This window comes from Sciurus carolinensis, chromosome 10 (assembly GCF_902686445.1).
Source record: "Sciurus carolinensis chromosome 10, mSciCar1.2, whole genome shotgun sequence".
In the NCBI taxonomy this organism is placed as follows: domain Eukaryota; kingdom Metazoa; phylum Chordata; class Mammalia; order Rodentia; family Sciuridae; genus Sciurus; species Sciurus carolinensis.
In genome coordinates, this window is record NC_062222.1 from 97,270,435 (window position 1) to 97,280,791 (window position 10,357).

Sequence of the window (10,357 nt, forward strand, 5' to 3'; positions counted from 1 at the left end):
TAAGTTTAATTTCACAATAAGTTCACTCTTACATCCTTTCTCCTGAGAAATATAGTTTAGTGGTGGTTCTTCACTCTTGTATAATGCATTCATTTTAACATTCCTGCTTCCCTGAGCCTTCCAATTCCTTTCCTGGCATCCATTCAAGATTGTTATAGTATCTTAATCTCATATAGAACAGGGCATCATCATATCCAGTCTTTATGGAGACCGAGGCTGTGTATTAGGACTTGCCAAAATATTAAATCACAGCTTATCTCCCTGTCTAGCCTTGTGATATTGTTCCTCTGGTATAACGCTCTAAATACTTATTCTCTCATACATTCCCCTTATTCCTATTAGTAAATGTTAGCCTATTTTGTAATTTCTTTTGAGTTAGCCTAGTTCAGTGATTTTCAACTGGATATGATTTCTATCCCCAGGGGTCATTTATGCCTGGAGATATTTTTTTGTTTTCATTACTGTGAGGGCACCTAGCAGGTAGATGGAGAGATGCTGTTAAACAATCTGTAACACACAGGTGGCCCTCCACAGTAAAGAATTATCCAGTCCAAAATATCACTATTGCCAAAGATGAGAAAGTCTGATCTAGTTCTCTCCAGGATTGCAAAGCCTTACATAGGCTATGCTGAGATCTGACCTTGGGCTTGAGGCAATGAGGGGTGGGGTTACAGCTGGATGATGAAGAAAATAAAGTCAGATTATGAGGTATTTTCCTTAGGCATATTTGTTGCAGCATTTCCAGACAAGTGTAGGCTGCTTTCCATTATCAAGAGGAAAGAGACTATTGGCAAGAGGATGAAAAAAATCTGGGGGTTTAAGATTATAAAGCCCATACAAATGTCTTCATTTCAAATCTCAAATTTCCATTATTTTCTTAGTAAGACTGCAGTGATATTCCAAGGTTCTGCGTTTGAACACCTTTGTGTCTTTGCCTCCTTTATGATTTGATACTGGGGCTGATTTTCAGCACAATCTGCTCAGTGACTACACTGCCTGAAGAACCTCTGGGTTTCATAGGGTGCACTGATTTGATAGTTGGATGAACTAAGCCTGTCATTTCCTTTTATTGAGTTCTCCAAACCAGTTAACAAAAGTCAGTCTACTGTATAACTGCTATCATAATGCCCAAGTACGATACCCACAATATAATCTATGGCTTCATCTTCTGTTTGTACCCCGTTCTAATCTACTAGAGTTGAGAGTCTTAGTAACTGACATTACTGCATGCTATGAGTTATCATTACTTGCAATTTACCACTTCTAATTAGTCCAAGGATTCTTAGTAGATACATAATAATCTTGCAATAAACATCTTTTTTTTTAAATGTCCCTATAGTTGTCTGCAAAAAAGTAGACTTGAGAAACAACATAAAATAGTGGGAACTACATGGTCACTGGAATCACAGACTGGGTTCAAATCTCATCTCTACCCTATACTGATGATCACAAGGCAAATTACTTAACCTTTCTGAGCCTCAGTTTTCTCATCTGTAAATTAACAACAATAGTTTCCACCTTTTAGGACTATAATGCAGAATTGCTAAGATATTTCTTATAATGCATGTGGTACATTTCTTGGTATTAGTAAGCACTCAATAAATGGTAGCTATTAGTACATTCAGGTTGGTTTAGAAGATTAAATTGAGGAGCTTAATGTTCTTGAAGATGTGTAATAGTCACTCAGTTCTCTGCCTAAGGAATCACTGAAGTTCTGCTTCCTTCTTTTTTTCTTTTTTTTTTTAACTTTGCTTCCTTCTTATAGAAAGAGGTTTTCCTATATTAAGATACATCACGCTATGAAGTAATCTCTTATATTTGGATAGTGTGAATTTTTTCTATTGTTAACAAGCTCCAAAGGAAGTTGTTTCTAAGTGGCAAAGATTGTGAATATTGATTTACCAAAGTTAATTGTTTCCTCAGAGAAATTGCTCTTGTTACTGTGCACCAATGGAGCAGAGGTAGGGAGCTTATGGAGACTTAATGTACTTATGAGGGTATTCAGAGCAAGCTGCACTCATCTTGCACCTTTTGGAAAGGCAAAAAGTTCTTTTTTTCTCAGCTTGAAAGCCCTGATCAAGAAAGGACAGTGTCTTACTTCCTCCAGAGCTCTGCCTAATGAAAGTACCCACAGGTGGTAGCACAGAGGGCTTTGAGGTGGTTGTTTGGTGGGGTTCCTCACAGATTTCGTAGAAGTTCACGTAGCCCACTTTTACTGATGTTGAAACTGTTCCTTAATTTAAGTCCAGTAGATTTTTAAGAAAAGGCAAAGGAGTTTTCAAATGTTTCAAGTCATGTGGGTTTATATAATTTCATTTTTTCTTATTCCTAATTTTGGGGACTCTTATTTTGTCAGTTACTTTGATTTTTGTCTTTTCTATTTCTTGGTATATTTTCCTATAATTCAAATATGCATATTCCTAGCCTAGAAAGAAAGGATATTTTTTTGAGCTGTCACTTTATTGATATCAACAAAATACCAAATAAAATTTTTTTGGAACAATGAAAGTCACACATAGTGGGCCACTTCTCAAATTCTGTATTTTATAATGGCTTTAATAGTCACAGCATGGAAGAAGAGTCTGTGATGTTATGCATATAAAACAATTGGCTTTTGTTTTAGGTTTTGTTAGAAATAGATTGTAAATATCCCCATATAATACTTTGTATTTCTTTGCAACTTTATAGGAGGAAGTCAGGGAGCCACAAAATGAGGATGGTAATTACTCGCATCAATATTAACTAAATAGATATTGCAGGTCAATATTAATTATAATAGATGTACACTTGAACAACATGGAAAATATAACAAATGCAAGGAAAAGCAAAGGTTGGATTGCAGAATAACATTGCCCCTCATTTTAAGTGCATATTTAATATACATCCTGTGGGATGATATTACACTAAAAGGTAGTCATTACAAATACATAGTGCTGCACTCCCTATACACATTCTGGGAGATTCTCTCAGGAGCAGAGATCATCTCTCACCTAATTCTGAATCTCTTCTGGACCTTGACCACCATGACATCACACACATATTTTGACTTTGAGATTAATGACTCATAGTTTGAGTTTGTTAATACATTCATGTCAAACATGGAATGCAGGATTTTCATCTTCCCTGCACTTGGGGAATTTGGCATTCATGCCACTGGCAAGCCTAGACCTGCACTCCAGATCTGTAATCAAACCAAGATAAATATAACTGAATGTGTGAGCTTGACGATTTTAATTTTCATTGAAAATGAGATTTAATGTTCAATTAGATTTATTTGGTGTTTTGTTGATACCAATAATCTGACAGTTCTAACTTCTTTGAGCTTATCTCCATCTTGTTTTTAAATTATTTATGATTTGTTTTGGCAAAATTCAGCAAGGAGATATATCTTCACATATACTGGGTAATAAGTGTTTAAACAACAGTAAGTAACTTTCTTGTAAGTGGCACTTAAACTATACAAAGATAAGGCTATTTCTGCTACTATTAATTAATGATGGGTAATGTAGTTAATTCGAAATCAAGGACTTTCTAGGAAAGGCATGAAATGATCCCTAAGACTGCAGTGTTTGTGTTAGAATTGTATATGAAATCTGGTACTTCTATAATGAGCTCATTACCTAATTTCCCACAGAATCTTCAGACTTCCCAGTAAAATATTGAAGTTGTTAGTAGTGAGCAAAAACAGGATAATTAAACCATGAAATAAAAAAGCACAATTGTTAGGAGCAATAATCCTGATTCACCTGAAGTCCTCCAGCCTGGAATGGCTACTTAGAACAATACAAAATCTTGCTACTAGAGCAAACCATCAATGAAAAGTTAATTTACCTGGAAAAAATTTCCATCAGCATTGTTGAAATAAAAACTTTGTTTCTGGAAGCTATGGATATCTGCAGAATTTACTCTGTATTTTTTTTTTTTTGACAGTGAAACCAAAGTGGATACAAAATAGTGAAAACTACAGGTTTCTGAGCTCAAACAGACCTGGGTTAAAATTTGGTGTTTACTGAATAAGTGATCACTGGGAAAGCTACTCACCCCTTCTGAGACTCAGTTTTCTCATCTGTAAATTAAAAATAATAGTCCCTGTCCCAGACTCATCAACATCTGTTTTAGTGGAGAGTTACAAGTCTGTATCTTTATTTGGCTTAATATTCTTGTCAGTGATACTTTTTAGGTCAGCTCATAAGTTTTCTATTGTCTGCTTTTTGTTTAAGGGTGAAAAAAATGAAAACAGTGCATTTTCAGTGATGCTTTCATTTTTTACATGTTAAAACCCACATAACAAAATTTACCATTTTAATCACTTATAAATATACAGTTTGGTATATTTGTAAGTATATTATGTAATCATTACCACCATTCATCTCCAGAACTCTTTATCTTACAAAACTGAAGCTCTGCATCCATTAAACAAGAACTCCCTACTCCCCATCTTCCAAACTCTGGCATCCATTATTTTACTTAGTGATATTTTCTGTGTGCATGCATGTGTGTGTATGTGTGTGTGTGTGTGTGTGTGTGTGTGTATGTGTGTGTGTACTGTTTTCTTTTAATAGGATTTTTTTTGGGGGAGTATAGAATTAGATGGTTTTTAATTAAATACTGCATAAGATAACCAAATACTTGTCTTTTTTAAGCATTCCTATAATATCCGGGAAATAATTATATTAATGCATAATTTCCTGGCTCAAACTTACCCAAGAATGGGAAAATGGTTGCTCTCTTTTCATGAATAAGCTCTTCTCAGAGGCTGTGGAAAGAAGTCACTAGAAAGTCCATCAGGTCTCTTTCATCACAACTTTATATAACCAAAAACTGTTTTTAGGTTTCTCCCACAACTAGACTTTGAAGGTACCATAATTGTAAACTTAAAAAACTTATTAGATTTGCAGCATTTAGACTTATTTGCACTTGTTTAAGGATTTTTAAAAAGTACATTTTGAAAGTGTAAACTGTGGTAAATATCAAAGAAACATCGTTAAAATTTAAGTCTCCTTATTATAAAAAAATCTGAAATTTGGCCTTCCAAATATAATCTCACCTATTTCAAGCAAAGAATATTTATGAAATGTCTACTGGGGTAGGCACTGTACTATGTACCATGAGAAACCCAAAGATGAACCAGTTTTCATCAGTCCTTCAGAGATCCTGGAATGAACACTTATGACCATTGGACATGTCCTCTCTGTGGGCTCTCACTTCCTTGCTCATGCAATGCTTTGGTATGAACTTAAATGAAGAACCCCTTTTAACTTTTTAATAATAAAAAGTCTAAGCAGTATGTTGTTGTAAAAGCTGAATAACTCCACCTAGGGAGATTTCCAGAGTTCAGCTAGGCAGAATGCATCCCGTGTGACCAGTCATCCTTCTAACACCCACCTAGGTGAGGAGACAAAGTCAGGAAGGGCCCAGACTTCTGAGAATAGCAGGTGAGCAAGAGAATCAACATTGAATTATTGGTCTCTATTTTCTCTATATTTGTATTATACATTCATATCCTTGATATGACCTCACGGTAGGTAGAGTATATTTCTCTGCTTTTGGCCTTTGGGCTTCACCTAGTGACTTACTTGGATCAATGGTTTGCTAGTAAACATGATGTAGGCAGAAGTTTGAAATGTGCTTGCACAATCAGATTTTCCCTTTGTGTCTTTGATCACGGGAAGAAAAAGTTTTGGGTAGTCATTGATCCAAAGAGGAAGGGAGATATGAAGCAAACCTAAACCCAGCCTAAAGGTTGGAACCCAGTTTAGCCTAGATCCATCATATTCCAGTCAAGTTAGAGATGTGTGAGCAAGAGCTAAATGCTTATTTTTAAGCCACACAGATTTATGACCATTTGTTCCATAGCATTCTTATGAAAACAGCTAGCTCATACAAAGAGATGCTCACAACGTGATTAAGAGAGGGTACAGACAATAACTCAAGTGTTTATTAGTGAGAATGTTTGTAGATACTCTGCATGAGTGCCGATGAGGGTTTATGAAGGAGGGAGCCCTTGCCTACTGTTCCAGAATTCAGCAGAGTGGTCTGAGCTTGTAGAGATCACTTATACATTGTCATCTAAATAATGTTTGGGATAGGAATGATTCTCCTTTAGGTGTGGCGCACTTGTGTGGTGTACAGCCTGAAAGCCTATATGGGTGACTCCACCATTCTTACCTTCTAGTTCCTAGGAGTTTCAACTGCTTGCAGAGGCTAAAATAAAAGAGATTTAAGGCAAAAATATATAGCTGGGTGTAGTGGCACACACCTGTAAACCAAGCAACTCAGGATGCTGAGGCAGGAGGATCACAAGTACAAGGCCAGCCTCAGCAAGTTAGCAAGACATCTGTCTCACAATAAAAAATAAAAAGGATTGGGAATGTTGCTTGGTGGCAAGCATCCCTTGGTCCAATACCCAGTAGTAAAAAAATCTAAGTATGTATGTATGTATCTATCTATCTCTAAGAGTATAGAGAGGAAGACATTGACTTGTGGAGTTAAACTTCAAAAAAGTGAAGAAAAAAAGGAGACAGAAGGCAAAGGGGAGGGAGAAGAAATAAGAAAAAATATCACTAACATAATCAGGTTTTCAACAAGTACCTCTGAAGCAAATTTCCTTTGTAAGGATTGTGTCAAAAATAGATACACATATATTGAGTGTCTCTTGTATATAATCCCAAAGTGAATAAGATACAATTTATTCTCTCTATAAATACATCACTCTAATACAGGAAGTGGTCACTTTTGTTAACCACAACCTGAACTTTTCCCCCAAGAAACAAACACATGAGTTATTTGGATGGGTTTTTTATTAGTTGGAGAGGGCAACCCAGGACCTGGCATATGATATATAAGATTTTTCTAGTTTGTCATCGTGTTACTTCCTACTTTGATAAAAAGGTACTTGTACTTCTTGACTCAATTTGGGCTAGACTAAGGTTATAGAGTTGGGCCAGCATCACAGAGGTGATGTGCCTTTCTCCTGCATTGCATCAGTCACATACAACACTATGTTCCGTTACTCATGTGGTTAGCTTTGATCCCCTGGCCAAGGCAATGTCTACCAGGTGTCTGCCACTGTAAACTTACTGTTGTTTTCTTCCCTTTCTAGTCAACAAACATCTTAAGAGAGACACATTGAGGCTATGAAAATACCTGTTTATTTTTACACTTTCATTAATTTAAGCATTCATTTTTTTTATCTTACCTGAAGCAACTGTAACTATGGTGTTTGGTGGTTTTCAATTTTCCTCCTTTTGTCTACAATTATTAGTTTTATTTCTTCTACTTTTGCTATTTGGAATTCTACTGTAAGCAAGTATTGCCCATTCACTCATCTGCTCATTTATTTCTATTAGTATGAACTAATAGATACTTATTTTACTCTGAGTTATGTTCTAATATTATCACTTTTTGTTTTGTTGCCTGAAGTTTTACAGCGCTGGCCATTTGGAGCTATTCTTATTTTTTTAGCACTTCTTTATCCTTTGGCACTACAAGAAATTCTAGACACATCTAGTATTTTCCCCCTGCTCCAGTCCTTCCCGAGACTTCCCAAGACCTTCAATTTTTCTTTTTTTTTTCAGAATGATAGATGCATTTTTAAGTATTTTATTTTAAAAGATTTCAAATATACACATAGAGAAACTAGTATAATACACTCCTATGAATTCATGATCCAATCATTCAACAATGATTAGTACTATTCCAATCCTATTTTAAATTTCTTTCCCTCTTTTCTTTCCCCAGTGCATGTCACACCACTAGTAAATATCTCAGTATCTATCTTTCCTAAATTATCAATATTTTTAAAAACACACCCACCATGTCATTATCACATTGAATAAAATGAACAATTATTCCTTAATTTATATTGGCCATCAAATTCTAATTTTCTTGTTTCAAAACTGTCTTTTCATGCTTGGAATGTTCAAATCAGGGTCTAAATAAGGGCCATGTGGTGTATTTGCTTGTTATAGTTCTTAAGTCTCTTTTATATTAAACTGTGCTCCTTCCTCTTTTTCCCCAATGTTGTTGGTTTTAACAGAAATTGAGCCATGGTCCTGTAGAATTTTACACATTCTATATTTGGCTTATTCCTTCAAATTCAGTACTACATCTAGAGGACTGATTAGATTCAGGTTCATTTTTAGGTAAGAATCCTTTATTGTTGGTGCTATGTACTTATTACTTTATCACTACATCATATTATAAACACTTAATGATGGCTGATTTGCTTTTATTAGCATTAAGATTGCTCATTATGGGGTTGGGGCTCAGGGGTAGATCCATATGTATGTACTCTATCTATCTACCTTATCTACTCTACCCTGGATTTAATTCCCAGCACTGGGAAAAAAAAAAAGATTGCTTTTTGAGTTTAAGTATCTAATTCCTCCATAACCTTTCTTCTAATGATTTCAGCATTCATTGGTAATTACTGTCTAAATCCATTATTTCATTAGAGATTGCAAAATGGTAATTTTCTAGTTCTATCATTCTTATTGCATCTATTATTTGGAATTGTTCTTTAAAACTTTCCCTTATCTTCTATTATCTGAAATATAGCTCCTATAGGAAATGCAAAATGCACATTTTTATCACTTTGAAATGTTACAGTGATAAAAATTGAGACATTTCTTAGCATTATGGGAGTGATGGACCTATATATATCTGAATATTTCATTTTGTTATAATCATTTTCTTATGCTCAAGTTACCCCATCTTAGTCCAGTGGAACCTAATTATCTACCATGCTCTTATTATAGTGTCCAAATAATACTCCAATATGACTACTAACAATTGTATTTATGAATATGGTTTTTGTTTTGTTAATTTTGACAAGCTTTTATAATCATGTAACCATAACCAGCACAATCAAGATATTTCTGAATATATAATCAAACAAGGGCCAGACTAAATATAAAAGTAGAATTGCAGCTCACAATGTGCAGCATGCAGCCCAGGAAGTCAATCTACTTAAATACAGTAAGCAGTTCATGAAATAGTTACAGCAGCCATAAATGACTGGGACTTGATTGGTAATTGACAACTTCCCCAATTTTCTTCTCCTGTGGTGGGGATCAGACCCAGGGCTTGCACATGGTAGGCAAGCACTCTACCTGAGCTACAGTTCTCATCCTAAATAATTTACTTTTGTTAAGAAAGTCACATGCCTTTGCATGTGACATGTTATATCTTTGACAAAGTATCTTTGAGAGAGGGTCCTAGAAATAACATTGTGTGTCTGGGTCAAAGAGTAAATGTATATGTAATTTTGCAAAATATTGTCAAATTCCTCTCCTGTGGAATTTGTATAATTTTCTATTCCCAACAGTAATGAACAAGAGGTCTTATATACCACATCCAATGGGTATCGTCAAAAAGTTTTTAAAAATTTTGCCAATTTGTTAGGTGAGAAATGAGATTGCCCCATAGATTTCTTCTGAATTTCTTTCATTATGGGCAAGGTTGAGCATCTCTTCATATGTTTAAGTGTCATTTGCAATTCTTTTTCTGTGAACAGTCTGTTCACATGTTTTGCCAATTGGAATGTTGGTCTTTTTTTACCCCTCAAATTTAGAAACTCGCTATATATGAGCGATATATTAGCATATTTTTGTATAAGTTGCATTTTTTTCTAGTTTTCAATTTATTTGGCTTTAGCTATAGTTTTTCATACATATTTTATGTAAGTTTCTTAACTTTTTAGCTAATTTAATCATATTTGTTCTTCATTTCTGGATTTTGAGTGATCACTAAAAAAGTTTTCCCCACTCTGTTTATAAAAAATTCATACATACTTTCTTCCTATAGATTTAAGGTAGTCCTTTCTTCCTTTTTAACAGTTTTATTGAGATATAAGTCAAATTTCACACAATTTACCCATTTCAAGTGTACAGCTCAATGGTTTTTGGTTTATTACATTACTTTTTAAAAATTGTAATTTAAAATTTGCAATTTTAACTATTTTAAAATGTACATTTTGGTGTACATTTATTTGGTGTACGTTACATTTATTTACCATGTTGTGCAGACATCACTATTTCTAAAACTTTTTCATCAACCAAAACAGAAACTCTATAACCATTAAGGAACTCCACCTTCCTTTCTCCTCCAAGTCTCTGTTAACTTCTGTCTCGGAATTGGCCTATTCTAGAAATTTCCTATAAATGGAACCATACGATTTTTGTTTTTTATTTAACTTAGCATTCATAATGTTTTCAAAGTTCATCCATATTGTAGCATGCATCAAAACTTCATTCTGTTTTGAAGTTGAATAATATTCCATTGTATGGTTATACCACATTTTGCTTATTCACTCATCTGTTAATGGATACATGCTGTTTAATCTTCTGCTAATTGT